Source organism: Equus quagga, chromosome 14 (assembly GCF_021613505.1).
Source record: "Equus quagga isolate Etosha38 chromosome 14, UCLA_HA_Equagga_1.0, whole genome shotgun sequence".
Taxonomy (NCBI): Eukaryota; Metazoa; Chordata; class Mammalia; order Perissodactyla; family Equidae; genus Equus; species Equus quagga.
The window spans coordinates 77,112,242-77,125,856 of record NC_060280.1 but is presented as its reverse complement, the minus strand read 5'-3'; the positions used below and the strand labels follow the sequence as shown (position 1 = coordinate 77,125,856).

The 13,615-nt window shown below is 50.7% G+C and overlaps 1 protein-coding gene across 1 annotated transcript in view; it reads left to right on the top strand.

Moving 5' to 3' along the window:
• Positions 1-540: 540 nt before the first annotated feature.
• Positions 541-13,615, top strand: part of ETS1 (ETS proto-oncogene 1, transcription factor) — a 175,923-nt gene continuing 162,848 nt past the window's right edge. Inside the window, exon 1 of the mRNA XM_046685277.1 lies at positions 541-559. The gene's annotated coding sequence lies outside the window, so the exon portion shown is untranslated. The remainder of the gene's footprint in view (positions 560-13,615) is intronic.

Here is a 13,615-nt window from a genome sequence, read left to right as displayed (position 1 = left end):
TTCCTCTACGCTGGGCGTCTGGAGAGATTGGAAAGCCTGTTCAGGATCTCCCATTCCAGGATGTCAACACAGTAATCAAACAATGCGAAAATGTGACAAATAGGGAACACACAGTCAATGCGGTAATTAAAACCAAAATCCAATAATTCAGGTTTTATTTTTCTTGGATTTTTCTCTTTGGCTTTTGACAACGATTGAATGAGGTATAATTTGCCAAAGCTCCCTTTCCCTTTGGACTGCCTGTATCAATCCTGGCTCCCTCGGGATGCCTCCTTTTGTAGGAGAGAAAAGAAAAGGAAGCTTAAAGCTTCTCCCCGGCCAGTGTCCAGAGCTGGGGACGGGACGCTGCAGAGGGGACAGAGATTCGTCTGTGGGTGGCCCGTTCTTCTCTGTTCCTTTTTCCTGAGGACACTATGGCCTTTTTACGAGAGACCCTGGAGGGTCTTTCGTGAGCCACATGAAGCGCGGGTGAATACGGTCCAAGTGTGTCCTTTTCCTGAGCGCTCCAGCAGCCCCCGCTTCCCGCGGGTCCTCTGCGCTGCCCCTGTTAGGGATGGAGGTAATGGGAAAATAATCCAGCGGGAATCGGGGGAAGAAGCAAACGTGTTTCTGGTCGGCGGCTCCTGTTGCTTTTGGCAACTCAAGAGGGAGATTTCCAAGCTGCCTGTGGCCGTCTCGGACAGCCAGGCAGGCCAAGGGGACGCTCGGTAGCTCTCAGGTTCTTCGGTAGGTCCTGTTAAGCTTTGTTATTTATTTACTTTTACATTTCAGTGGCTTCTAATTCACGGAAACAGGTGGGGAGAAAGGGAACGTAAGCACAGCGGCCCCGGGGCTTCCAGTCCCTGGCGACAGCCCCCGCGCTGCAGGCCGAGTCCGCGGCCACTAGGCGGCGGCCCTGCGCACCTTCCGCGGTCGCGGCTGCCTTCCTGGCGTCCGGGTCCTGCAAAGGACGCCTAGTGGGCTGCCCCGCGGGGGGGGGACTTGCCGATCTGACAACTTCCAGAAACTGAGAATCCTCGATCTGTGTATGATATCTGGTGCAGGGGAGGTGGTCCGTAAATGCTTGCTGTTGGTGCTAGGAGTAAATTCTAGAGCCCGAGCTGATGGTGGTTCAGGTTCTCACAGCGCCCATCTTTTAGGGACCCTGAAAGCAAAGCACAATTGTGCTGGCTTCGTAACTCCTCTCCCAGCAAAAGCAGGACCTGCTGGTACCATGCTGACTATGTTCAATGTTTGAGAGTTTGTTCAGTTGTCTTTTACGCCTGTTTCTAAAATGTCAGTGTTAGTCTGCAAGTTCCAGCATTGGGCAGCGCTTGTCTTATTCCGTCTGCACCGTGGAGCACCGACGCCCCGAGGATGGTTGTGTTAGCAGGGGGGCAGGCAGCGACGCCCAGAGCTCATATGGCACTAAGAGCGAGTGCTTCTTGTGTCTGCACCCTGGCACCTGGTTTACCTGGTCCTGGCCCCTCACCACTGCTCCCGGCAAGCAGATAGCTCATCTGGGACAGATACGCGGAGATACAGAATGTAGAAAATGGGAGGACATTACCTGAGGGACAGAGCCAGCCGTGACGGACTTTTTGCTTCTCCAAGGCCAAGACTAATTCTGTGTTGGATCCTAGGTCAGTTTTGGCTCCAAAGTAATTTGGACCAAAGCTCAGGTATTTGAGGTCAGTGACATTCAACCGTACAGCTTACCCCTGTGACACCGGGCCATCCCAGGAGGGGCACCCCTCCCCACCACTCCGCCAGTGTTCTTTTCCTTCCTGTCCCCTTGCCCTCCTGCTCCTGCTTCACCCCAGCTCCCCTCACTCTCCTTCACCTCCCCAGCGCTTGCAGTGCACCCTCAGGAGTCCTCAGTCCAGCTTTTCGTTATCCTCTACCATTTTCTAAATATTTAAAAACTACAGTTTTACCACTAAAATTTGTGGGCTCCTAATTCAGCTAGAACTTGGCTGTCTCCTTCCACTCTTCCACCTGTTTCTGGTTGGCTCCGGCCTCCCTGCCCCTCGCTGCCCAGTGCAAACCTTCTCCCCCTACTTCAAGCCCCTGTGACTATTTCAGGGCCTGGTTCTGATGGCTGTTCTTATCCCAGTTCACAGAAAAAGAAAGTGAGTCGATCAGGAACGACCTTTTCCCCGTGTCCACTTGGCTCCTTACATACTTCTCTGTACCTTCCTTCTCCCGTCCTTGCCTGCTCCCCACTCAGCCCTGAGCAGACGGGGACTAGGCTCCTGGAGTGCGGGGCCAAGTCACTGGGCTCCGCCCTGCCTCCAGGTCCACCAGCTCTTTCTGTGTCTTCCAAGAGTCTTAACTTTCTTTTCCTACATCTTAACCTCTCCCACTCTGCTCCCTTCAGCTTATAAATGTGTACAACTTTCTCCCATCCTTAGCTCCTTGCTCTCGACTACACTCTTGCTCCCAGCTGCAGTCAAACCTCTCTTCCTCTTTTCGTGCACATTTCCACAGAGCAGTTGTCATTTGCTGTCTCATTCCCTCACCTGACATTTACTCCTTGACCCAGTTCAAATTATGTCTTACCCCATCAGATACTAGCTTATCCAAGAGCCGCGAAGGGGAAGTTATTGTACAGATGTGCACTGAGGCTCAGGAAGATCATCAATTAGGAAATGGCGAAGCTGGAATTCAGACATAGGTTTTGTTTGTTCCAATTTCTATGCTTTTCCCATGACTTGATGCTGGTGGGAGGGGCTGATGAGGTGCCTACCGTGCCTCAACACCGAATGGCATTTAGACAGGCAGGCCCTTGGGGGAGGGTGGGGGGTGGTTGTGAGAGAAGCAGAAGTTAGAGGAGAATGGTTTGCTGGGTGTTGTAATTCCTGCTCACTTGTCTGCGATACTCGCTCCCCACCCCCCTCAGTAAAACACAGACGCACAGCTACAGAGACCCACACAGGTGTTTACCATTCGTCTCACGTGCTTAGCAGAACACGTTGCAAGCACTCAATGATTGTTTGCTAAATGAATGAAAGACCAGCTAAAGGAAGAGGACAATGCCAGCGATATTTGATCCTGGGTTTGCGAGTGGGGAGGAGGCCCTCCTGGCCCGGTCACCCGCTCTGGCTGGGCAGGAGACCGTTCTTGAGGCACCTGTCCAGGGACTGCTGAGTTGGGTTAGGAGGAGCGTGCCTTTGAGAGGCTACACGCTTGTGCGCAGGCCGCAGGTCATCAGGCCAGGGGCGCAGCCCAGCTCTGCGAGCTCTGCTCTCAGCTAGGCACTTTTCTCACCTGGAAAACGGGCTGCTAGTGGTGTCCACCTCATGGGGCTGCTGGGAGGCTGGAGGCCTGAGAAGCCTTGGGTGCTCCTGTTGCTGCTGCTCTTGTTGTTTTGGTGATGATGGTGATGAAGAAGATGTAATTCTGCTGTCAACTCAGTGCACTCAGTAAACAATGATTGAGCACCTGCTGCATGCTGGACACTGTGCCAGCCAGGGGAAGTGTAGGGATAAACAAGACCCTTGACAGGGAGGAGTCCGGACTTCTTTAAACCTGGGGGTCTCTGTGAAGCTCCCGGTCTCTGTGGCCTGAGTGGCCTGGCTCTTCCTAACAGTAGACATTCCCCACCTGGCAAGGGCCTTGGAGGAGAGAGCCCTTCAAGATCTCAGGGAGCCCCTTTTCCTGCTCCTTCCCAGAAAGAGGAGTGTCAGCGGCTTTTGAGTCTGTCTGCTCCAGCAGCTAGGGTTATGAGAAAGCCACAGGATGGGGAGCCTGGAAGGATCGTGTTACCTGACGTGGAGCCCCGCTTGGTAAGAGGAGCCCGTGAGGCCATCACTGTCCTGGGCTGAGCCGTGGGATAGGGCAGGCGCTCGAGGAGCCGACACGGGTGAGGCTGCAGGCTTTGGGGTAGTCCCTGGGCTCAGGGTCAGGTCAGTGGCTCCAGGGCTCTTTAGGAGAATGGCACTGCTTTCTGCACGAGCAGAGCAAGCCCTCCATTTGGTCCTTTTAGCCAAATGGACTTTTCCCTTCTCTGTACCCAGGAGGCCCAGACGGCGGGAGGTGGAGCCCATAGCCCAGGGCAGCCCCTATGTGTCTGTTGCATGAGCCACCTGCGGCCAGGCTTCACTTGAGCTGGGATTCAGTCTTCTGATTCCTGGTCAGTTATCCATTTGGGTCTTATAGGGACCATTTTATGAGCATTTTAAAAAATTACAGAGATGCTAAAGGTCTGGGCCTCTTGGGACACAAGTCATTTCAGTACTGGCCCAGCTGTCACCTCTTCCATCATATGAGGGTCACCTAGTGTGGCTGGATTGATGTGATTTATCTTCCTTAAAAACCTTACGTGTTCTTGGGCCGGACCCGTGGCTGAGTGGTTAAGTTCGTGCGCTTGGCTTCAGCGGCCTAGGGTTTCACTGGTTCAGATCCTGGGCGCGGACATGGCACTGCTCGTCAGGCCACGTTGAGGTGGCATTCTACTTGCCACAACTAGAAGGACCCACAACTAAAATATACAACTATGTACTGGGGGGATTTGGCAAGAAAAAGCAAAAAAAAGATTGGCAACAGTTGTTAGCTCAGGTGCCAATCTTCAATAAAAACCTCACATGTTCTAATGGTGAATTCAGTAATGCCTTTCTTTCTTAACATGTTTGTTTTCTCATCTCTTGACCCCCGTTCTGTTGCAAATCTCCTCCAGGCTGGATTCTAGCTGCCGCAGGAGTCCCCTGTGGTTTAAGTTAGGAATTGATATGGGCCTCCATCGCCAGCCCCGCTGGTCATAAATGCATTGTATTGTGCTTCGGAAAGATGTGATAAATGACATTTAGACAGAAAAATCAAGGATAAAGGAAGATGTCCCTAGCTCTTTGGGAGGCCACTGCCCTGTCATGTTGTCCCTGTGTCATTTCAAACCCAGGCCAGGTAGGCATCCTGGAGGTTTCCCTTGTAAATCTTCATCATCCTCTGAAAACACTGCCTATAGGACAGATTGCAAACCCTTGGCGCAGCACACAGGGCCCTTCCGTACCCCCGTCCTGTCTTTCCAACTTTGGCTCCCACCGTTTCCTACTGCATACCTGACCTGGGAACGCCCCCGGGGCCTCCCGGGCCTGGTCTCCCTCTCCCAGGCTGCTGCTGCTGCACAGGCTCTTCTCTCTGCCTAACTGCTCTCCCCCCCTTCCACTTGGCAGGCGGTCTGCTCTAACAGCTCCAACAGCTCCTCTCCTGGGAAGGTTCTGTGTGTTCCTCCGGCAGGGCCGTCATCACTGCCCTGCCATGCCCTCTGGCAAACACCCTGGCACCCGGCTCTCTCCTGCAGTGGGCTCTGAGCCTCTCATAGAAAGGGACAGTGCCTTGCACACCTTTGTCCCCAGCGACTCCCAGCACAGTGCCTGGCACCCAGCAGGGGAGCTGGGGAAGAGCTTGCTGAATGACACCGTGGTCCAGGGTGTGCACAACAAGGATGGAGTGGTGCTCTGACCTATCAGGGGCTAGAGGGGGCTCCCCAGGCCCCAGGTGCGTTTTGGCCTCTGTCTGTTTCCCAGGCATCTCGTATGAGATCTCAGCAGTTGGCTGTGTTGCACCACCAGCATTTGAGCAGAAGGGGTCTCTCCAGGCGCAGAACATGAGTTCCCAAGGCTGCAGTCAAGGGAAGCTGAGGAGAGGGGCATCTTCTAGGTAAGGGACGAGAGCAGACTTTCTGGAAAATCCAACTTATGCTCATTAACTGCTATACTGAGAGGATCTCGTACCTCTCCTCTCTCAAAAGAAATGCCCCCCAAATTTGGCCTCCCTCTGGAAGGCATGTTTCAAGACCCCCCTTTCCACAGAAGGCAGCTTCTCACCTCTCTCCTCCTCTCACTAAACGCACCTATTCTTCTCTTTAAATAAAGTGTGCTGAGAAAGAGTTTTCTCTTCATGCGTGTGTGTGTTCGTGTGTGTATGTGTGTAACAGATATAATTGGGAAGTTCTCTCTGAGCTGAATTTTTCTCCTATTGTCATAAGTTAATACCAACAATAAGAATACTAAAAATTTATAGTAAGAGTTAATTGTAATTTATAGTGAGTTAATACTTAATGTTTTTGATGTGGTATGCCAATTGTCCAAATACTTTTCGCTGGATTTTTTACCTATTAATTTGACAGTTTATTTTCATATTATATTTCCCCACAATGAGATATCACCTCACATTTGTCGAGATAGTTATGATCATAAAAACCCACAAAAGACAGCAGATGTTGGCGAGGTTGTGGAGAAATTAGAACCCTTGTACACTTTTGGTGTGAATGTAAAAGGGTAAAAAGACACTGTGGAAAATAATATGGAGGCGCCTCAAAAAATTAAAACTAGAACTGACGTTTGATCCAGCAACTCCTGGATATTTATCCAAAAGAGTTGAAATCAGGATCTTGCAGAGAGATCTGCGCTCCCACGTTCATTGCAGCCCTGTTCACAGTCGTCAGGATGTGGAAACAATGTAAACGTCCATCAGCGGGCGAATGAATAAAGAAAATGTGGTACAAACATATAATGGAATACTATTCAGCCTTACAAGAAGGAAATTCTGCCATACGGGACAATGTAGGTGAACCTAGAGGACGTTATGCTAAGGGAAACAAGCACATTATGCTAAGGGAGACAAGCCAGTCACACAAGAGTTAGTGGAGTTTTAAAATGCAGTGTGTCCTCCTAGTTCTCTCTTTTTACCGATTCTCTGCATGTATGGTAACTTTCATGCTAGGTGCTAAATTTGGATTCTTTGTCCCATCGAAGAGCTGGAAGTAGAGCTCCGCCCCGCTAACTAGACCCCATGGTACACTACGTGCATTCTTCCTTCTTCTGCTACGTCCACGCGAGTGTGGTAGAGAACGTAAACACTGTGTTATAGGGCGGACAAGTGAGCCTGGGAGTTGGGGGGGTGCTCAGAACGCTCGAGAGCCTGCGGACCACCTCTCTGCCTCCAAGCCTGTTCCCTAATCACATTGCAAAGACTCCTAACCAGACTTACTGTACAGAAGGCTCCAGGAACCCTCAGCAAGGGGCAGAGCTGAGGGGAGCCCCTGAGGGTCTCGGCTTTCACGCCTGTGGCCCACCATGTTCTGTGTCTCTTTCAAGGATCAACAGAAGTGGCTTAAATGTCATTGCACCAGAGGTGTCCTGAAGGATCACCAACCACTTCTCTTCATTGATGAGGAAGCGTCCTGAGAGGTGAAGTGATTGATGTGTCTAGTAGATTCTATGAGACCTTTAGGTTAGCATAAAAGATACACTCGAACTTGCCTGAGAGGGTGTTTTCATAGACCCGTTCTCCAGTTGAGGCACAGAGAAGTAACAACGTTTTGCCATGGCCTTGCATGTGGGAGTGGTCAGCCAAGGGTGGGAACTCAATTATAGCCACTATTTATGGAGCATTTATTCTTTGCCAGGCTCAGAGTTAGGCCGCTGACGTTTTCTTCCCGGTCCTCCAGCGGCCCAGCCAGGAAAGTGTGGGAGGCAGTGCGAGGTGCGATTGAGTCCAGGCTCCTGACCACCTCGCCAAGGTTCAAACCCGGTCCTGCCAGTGACCAGCTGTGCAGCTTTCTATCTCCCGTTTCTCCTTTGTACAAAGTGGATAACAATAGTGCATAAATCACAGGGGGTTCTGAGGATTAAATGGGTTAACATGTGCTAAGCACTTAGGACAGAGCCTGACACATAGTAAGCAATCCAAAAATATTACATTGCATTCCATATTACACAGAAAGGGAAACTGAGCTGGAGAGGTTAAGTAACTCATCTTTGCCAGAATTCAGTCCAAGGCCTGCCTTACGCCAAAGCCCACTCTCCTTTCAGCCTCGTGCGCACATGCATAAACAGCTCATTGGGGTCAGAGCTGGGCAGTGATGCAGCTACTCGGTTTTGCTGGCTCTGCCTTTGGGCCTAGAAACTGACTTTTCACTGCTGGTCAGAGGCTCTAGCGTGCTCGCCTTATCCTCTTGTACTGCACCCCTCCGTGTTGGCCTTCAGGGGGCACCATTGAGCTGTAGTCACCGAGTTCCAGGCCAAAGGACCACAGCACAATTTGAAATTGCACACGATGAAAAGAAAAACTCAAAGGCTGAAATTCACACTGCTAAAACTTTTGTCTTTGTGACAAAACAGCTCTTAAGAAGCAACACTGCTCCCCTGAAGGAATTCGAGGACTTTCAGAAGTCAAGGTTATGGCAACGTGTGTTGTTTCTTTTCTTACTCAAAGTACTTAAAAGAGAAAACTATTAAGCTACCTTAACACACACACAGACACACAGACACACAGACACACACACACACACACGACGACTCTGGAGACAGTGTCAGCATCAGACTCTGCAGCCCTAACCTTGTCAGGGATGGTGTTTTATGGCCTGGCTGTCCACCGGCAGAATAAAACAAATGTTTGCCTCTGGTTAATGCTAACAGGAATCTAACACGTCAGAGAGAATGGAAGCCCTGGAAAATAATTGGGACCACTTTTTCCTTTGCTTATTTGCCAAATCCGAGGTCCCAAACTGGGCGGCTTCCCTGGAAGCTTTCAACAGGAAAACCCAAGTGTCCAGATGCTTGGAACATGAGCCGTGCCCGCCTGGGCCATTGCCATGTCCACGTCCCTGCTCTCTGGCCTGACTCTGATGCCAGCCTCTTCCGTCAGCCTCCCTGTGGTCACTGTTTGGGCTCTTGCAGGATTGCCAAAGTGCCCATGGTTAGCTGTGCTTCTGTCCCATAAGGGGTACAAACTCTCGTGGTCTGTCTCTCTCTAGCTCTCCTCTCAGGTGTAAGCCAAGTGAGAAGAGAGCTCCCTGGCTTTAAAAAAATGCTTCCAGGCCCACTGCCTCTGGTAACCATTTGGCAAACACTTTCTAACCATCTCTAAATGGAGGCAACTTCAAGTGCGTTAGCTCATTTTATCGCCACCAACAATCTCCTGATCGTCCCTGTTTCCAGGGTACGGAGGAGGGAGGTGGCTTGAATGTCACACATTTAGAGTGGCTACTAGAGGGGCTTTGTGGAGGTTCTAGCTCTTTTGATTTCAGTCCAGGGGTATTTCACTGACCACATCCTCAACTTTTGCTGAGCAGCTGCCGGGCAATTCACGCAGCTTCATTGGCTGTCTCTCTTGCCCCTGCAGGACTTCCCGGGGTGTGCAGATCGGGCCACCTTTACTCTGCACTCCCCCGTGCCCCTGCCTCCAACTCATGCCTCCCCTCACTCTCCAAAGTTCACCTTTATCGAAAGGGTCCTCACTTCTGGCAGAATGATTAGGACCAATCTGGTGGAGTCTGAGGTGTGCTCAGAAGGCCTCTCCAGATCCCCCCCCGGGCTCCCCTGTGCTGGTGTTAGCCTTCCTGGCTTCATGTGCACCATCCACCTCCTGCAGCCCTGACCTGAATTCTTTCACCATGTGAAATGCAAATGCCTCTATAAGGGATGGCTAATTTAGTCCCTACTGTCTTAACATGATCCAGTTTACAGCTCCTTTCTTCACTAAAAATAATTCGGAGTAGGGAGCAGGAAAAGAAGGGGTGAGGTGCTGCCTTTCAGGGCAGACCGTGGCCCTAGAAAGTGGGTTCTTAGACCACCCCCAATGAAATGAAGTGTGTTCAGATACAGGGTGTTGATACTTGTTTCAAAACAACCACCCTTACCCTCCACACCTACCCATGTACGCAGGTCTCCGCAGAGTGAGGTGGAGGCCCAAGCTGAATATTAACTACCCACCCCACAAGCCTTTGATGGCATCAGTGCGGTCTAACAGTAGGTTCTGTTTTCTGCCCTGCGCTGTGGGTGATCTTGAAACGTGCCTCACTCACACCAAGAGAATCACACTTCATCCAGAAAACCCCCAATTCTGATCTCAGAAGGGTCAGTCGTGGAAACAGAGCTTTCCTTAAAGAGGGCTTTAAAGAAAAAAAATCTAAGCCTTTAATTTATAAAAAACAAGTCAAGCCCATCTGCTTTTTGAAATAAACTGAGATATAGTTAATAGTTTACAGACTTTGGCTGGGGTTTTTCCTCTTTCATTTGTTTATGAAATGTTTTTGCACCTCACCTTTAAGAAGAAATTTCACACCTCCCTTTGAATCTGTCATGACTTTGAGTGCTGAGCTAAACCTTACATTCAACTCTTTCAGGATCTCTCATCAAATGCAATCCTCAGGATTTAATTCCTGGAGAATCTTGAAGCAGGAAATACCTTGCCACCCCATTAGTAACCCTCTTTCAGAAAGCACACCCTCTGAAGGCCACCGAGGCGGGATCGTGTATAAGACATCTGAGCAACGTCCAGGGTCACTGGGCAACCCCGAACACATCCAGCCTGGCCAGAAGTGGACTGCTGTGTTTTTTTTTCCTTAGGCAGGAGGCAGCTGGATTCTAACTTACTACAAACAGGTCAGCTTCAGTGACTTGGAGCACAGAGGAAGCATTACAGTGTCAAGCAGCACTCTCTCCTCATCACTGTCCCTATTTCTTCCCTTAGTGTTCCACCCGGGTGGTCCTGATAAGAGCTGTGTTGCCAACAGAGAGTTCTTTACTTACAGCCTGCTGCAGGGGTGGCTCCTGAGCTCGCTGGGGGGTGCAGGAGCTAGAGGACGCAGATGGAGGTGAATAGGCCCCAGAATGTTATGGGGCAGCCTCCCCATCACTCTACTTCTTTCTCTCCTCCACTCTCCCTTTCCACTGTTCCCACTTGGGTGGCTTTCCTTGTTAATCGCTGTCCCCCACAGGGAACAAGTCCCCTCTACCCCGACTCCTCATGACGTTTTCAGTAAGACTGAAGGACTGGCATGCTCCTTCTAGTGGTCATTCTTCGCAGGACACCAGCGAAGACTGTTACTCAAATTAGCAAAAAGAGCGGCAGTTTCTTTTGATCTCTGGTTTGAGCCCAGTGCTAATTAGGCTGGCCTTCAAGCCCTGGCCCAGCCTCCTCTGGGTCCCAGGCCTTCTCCAGATCCCAGTAGATCTCACTGTGGTGCACCAGCAGCACCAGTTAGGGTGGGGGGAGGTAAACTGTGGGGTGGCGCAGGGGCTGGCAAACTCAAGCCCTCGTTTGTCTTCTGTCGCATCTGCTGGATTAGAGCCTTGGCGACCATTCCCGCCCACCAAACAACAATTAGCAGCATCTCGTTGCTCTTTCTTTTCATTTTATTTAGTAACTGGGTTCAGCCCAGGAAACTCCGGCTTCCAATCCTGGAGTGTTTTGACTCAGGGACCGTAAACTGTCTGATTTCTTGGACAAACACAGTCTTGAGGAATTTTTCTCTTTACACAATAGCCGTGCTATGTGAATGTCATCGTCCCCCATTCAGGCCTTGGTAGTTTTTTCCCCTTCCTACAGACGTCAATCTACTTAAAATAAATATTCCCTTTGGTTTGGGGCTCTTTCCTTTGGATTACTCACCTTTATCGCTGGGATTAGAGAGCAGCTGGGAAGCCCAGATAGTGTTATAGCAGCTCGTGCGGAGCAGGAGAAGCAGGCCACGCTGAGGGGCCCGCCTCACATTTCATGTTTTAGGGACTCTGAAGTCCACGTTCGGCTTCGAAGATGACACTCCTCTACTGTAGGGGCCATCGACCTGTATGGTTTTCCTATTTGGGGCGGCTACTGTCTCCCTGCTCCAGCTTCCCCTCCCCTGGGACCCCCACGCAGCCACCCGAGTCGTCTTTCTCCCCCATCCTCCTGCTGGGACCCTCAGAGGACTCGGAAAGGTCCCACCCCTCAGTCAGTCACACTGAGCCCTGCACATCCTTCTGAGGCTCGCTTCCTATCACTTCTCCTGTGCACCCTGTGATGCAGGCTGCCCAGACACGAGGGCTCTCCCTTCGGCGCCTCGGCATGTGTGATTCCTTCCCCCAAGTTGCCTTTTCCTTCCTTGTTGGACTCTCCCTTGTCCATAAAGACGCATTTCACTCCATGCTGTGTGACGCCTCCCTCCCTCACACAGACCTCCATGCAGGCGTTCGACTTCCATCCATCCAGATGGTGGCCAGCTCACTATTGTCATCATCAGTTCAACCCAAATAGACTGCTAATTGCTTTTAAGTTTTCTTTTTCTCCTTCTTTATCTTTCTCTTCACCTTTATCTCTTCCTCTTCTTTTTTGGTAGCTCATAATATCTTGAAATCTCTGCTGGGCCTTGTCTGGTACCTGACTCTAGCCAAAAAACAAAAGGTTTACATGCTAATTTTTGCATAATCAAAATATCTGCAATGCCTAGATGCCGACCACTGCCTTATGTTTGCTATCTCACCAAATGTCACACCCACCCCGCGAGTCAGATGTTATTTTTCCATTTTCACATGAGATAGACTGAGACTTAGTGAGTTTAAACTACTTTTTCAAGGTCACACTGTTAGCAAATGGGATAGTTCATACTCAGGTCTCTCTGACCCCAAAGCCTGGGCTTTTTTTCCTGCCCCTTAGCTATTGCACAGTGACTCCAGGTGTGAAGTAGGGCTGAGAGGCCCCCGGCCCCGGGTGTGGGTCTGCCGGCAGCTCTGTGTGAGCGCCTGACCTTTCTGCACCTCCACACTCTTGTGTGAGATGGATGTGGAGACCCTCAACGCCATCCTCAGGGTGGCTGCTCTGTGCAGCGGGTTCAAAACAAATCGTCTGTAGTTGTTTGGCATCACAAAAAAGTAAGATAATGAGGACTTTTACATCCTTCCCCGCTCTGATTTCCTGTCCCACCCTGAATTTATTGTGCTTTCCTGATCAAAGAAATTCATCCCTGGGGAAATCAGCTGCAATTAGTCTGGGTTGCAGGTTGAAACCAGGGGTTTTGTGTCTGGTAGATTTGGGTGCGAGAATGCTCAGAGACTGCGTGGAGACCAGGTATCACTGAGTGTTTGGTGGGAAACCTATGGAAACAGAGTGTTGGAGGAAAATGGAAGTCGGTTGGGGTGGGGAATGTGGTGGCAATGTGGCCGCTGTCCACTGGAGCAGGAAAAGCTCCAGGCAGAGGGGTACTGAGCAAGGACCCCAAGTGTGGGGTCTGATGAGGTGGGTGTTCTTGAAAATACTCAGCGTAACCTGCTGTGGGACCTCCCTGCCTCTTGTGTCTTGTTCTTTGTTCCTCTCCTCTCTTCCAGAGATAGACTCTGCTGCAATCGCCAGTGCATGTTTATTAGAGCGCTTACTGTGTGTAAGGCACGGGGGGGCAGGATTGTGAGACAGGCCCCGTTCTGCAGCAGCTTAGGCTGGGAAGGGATAAATAATAGATTCCTACAGGACCCACTCTTTCAGCATTATTTATTGAATGCTTTCGTATGTTTTAGGAATAAGGTGGGAAAAGACGAAGGAACTAACACTATGTCAGGTGGTGATAGCTGCTGTTGTTCAGAAAAAGAATGCAAGGTGGAAGGTAAGCAGGAGCGTGACGGAGCGTGTGCTGATTTTTATGGAGCTGTCAGAGAAGGCCTCACTGAGCGGGGGCATGTCTGGTCCAAAGCTAGCCCGTCCAAGGTTGTCCATGGTTCTGGTGACTGCAGTCCATAGTTGAACTCGGACTTATGGTCTAACAGCGGGGTTCTATTTATGGACACCTTCGGACCAGCAATTTGAAACTGGGTCTTGCCCAGAAACTCCAGTGTGGCTTGTCGCCCTACTGACCTGACAGTGCACTTTAGTCCCATGACAC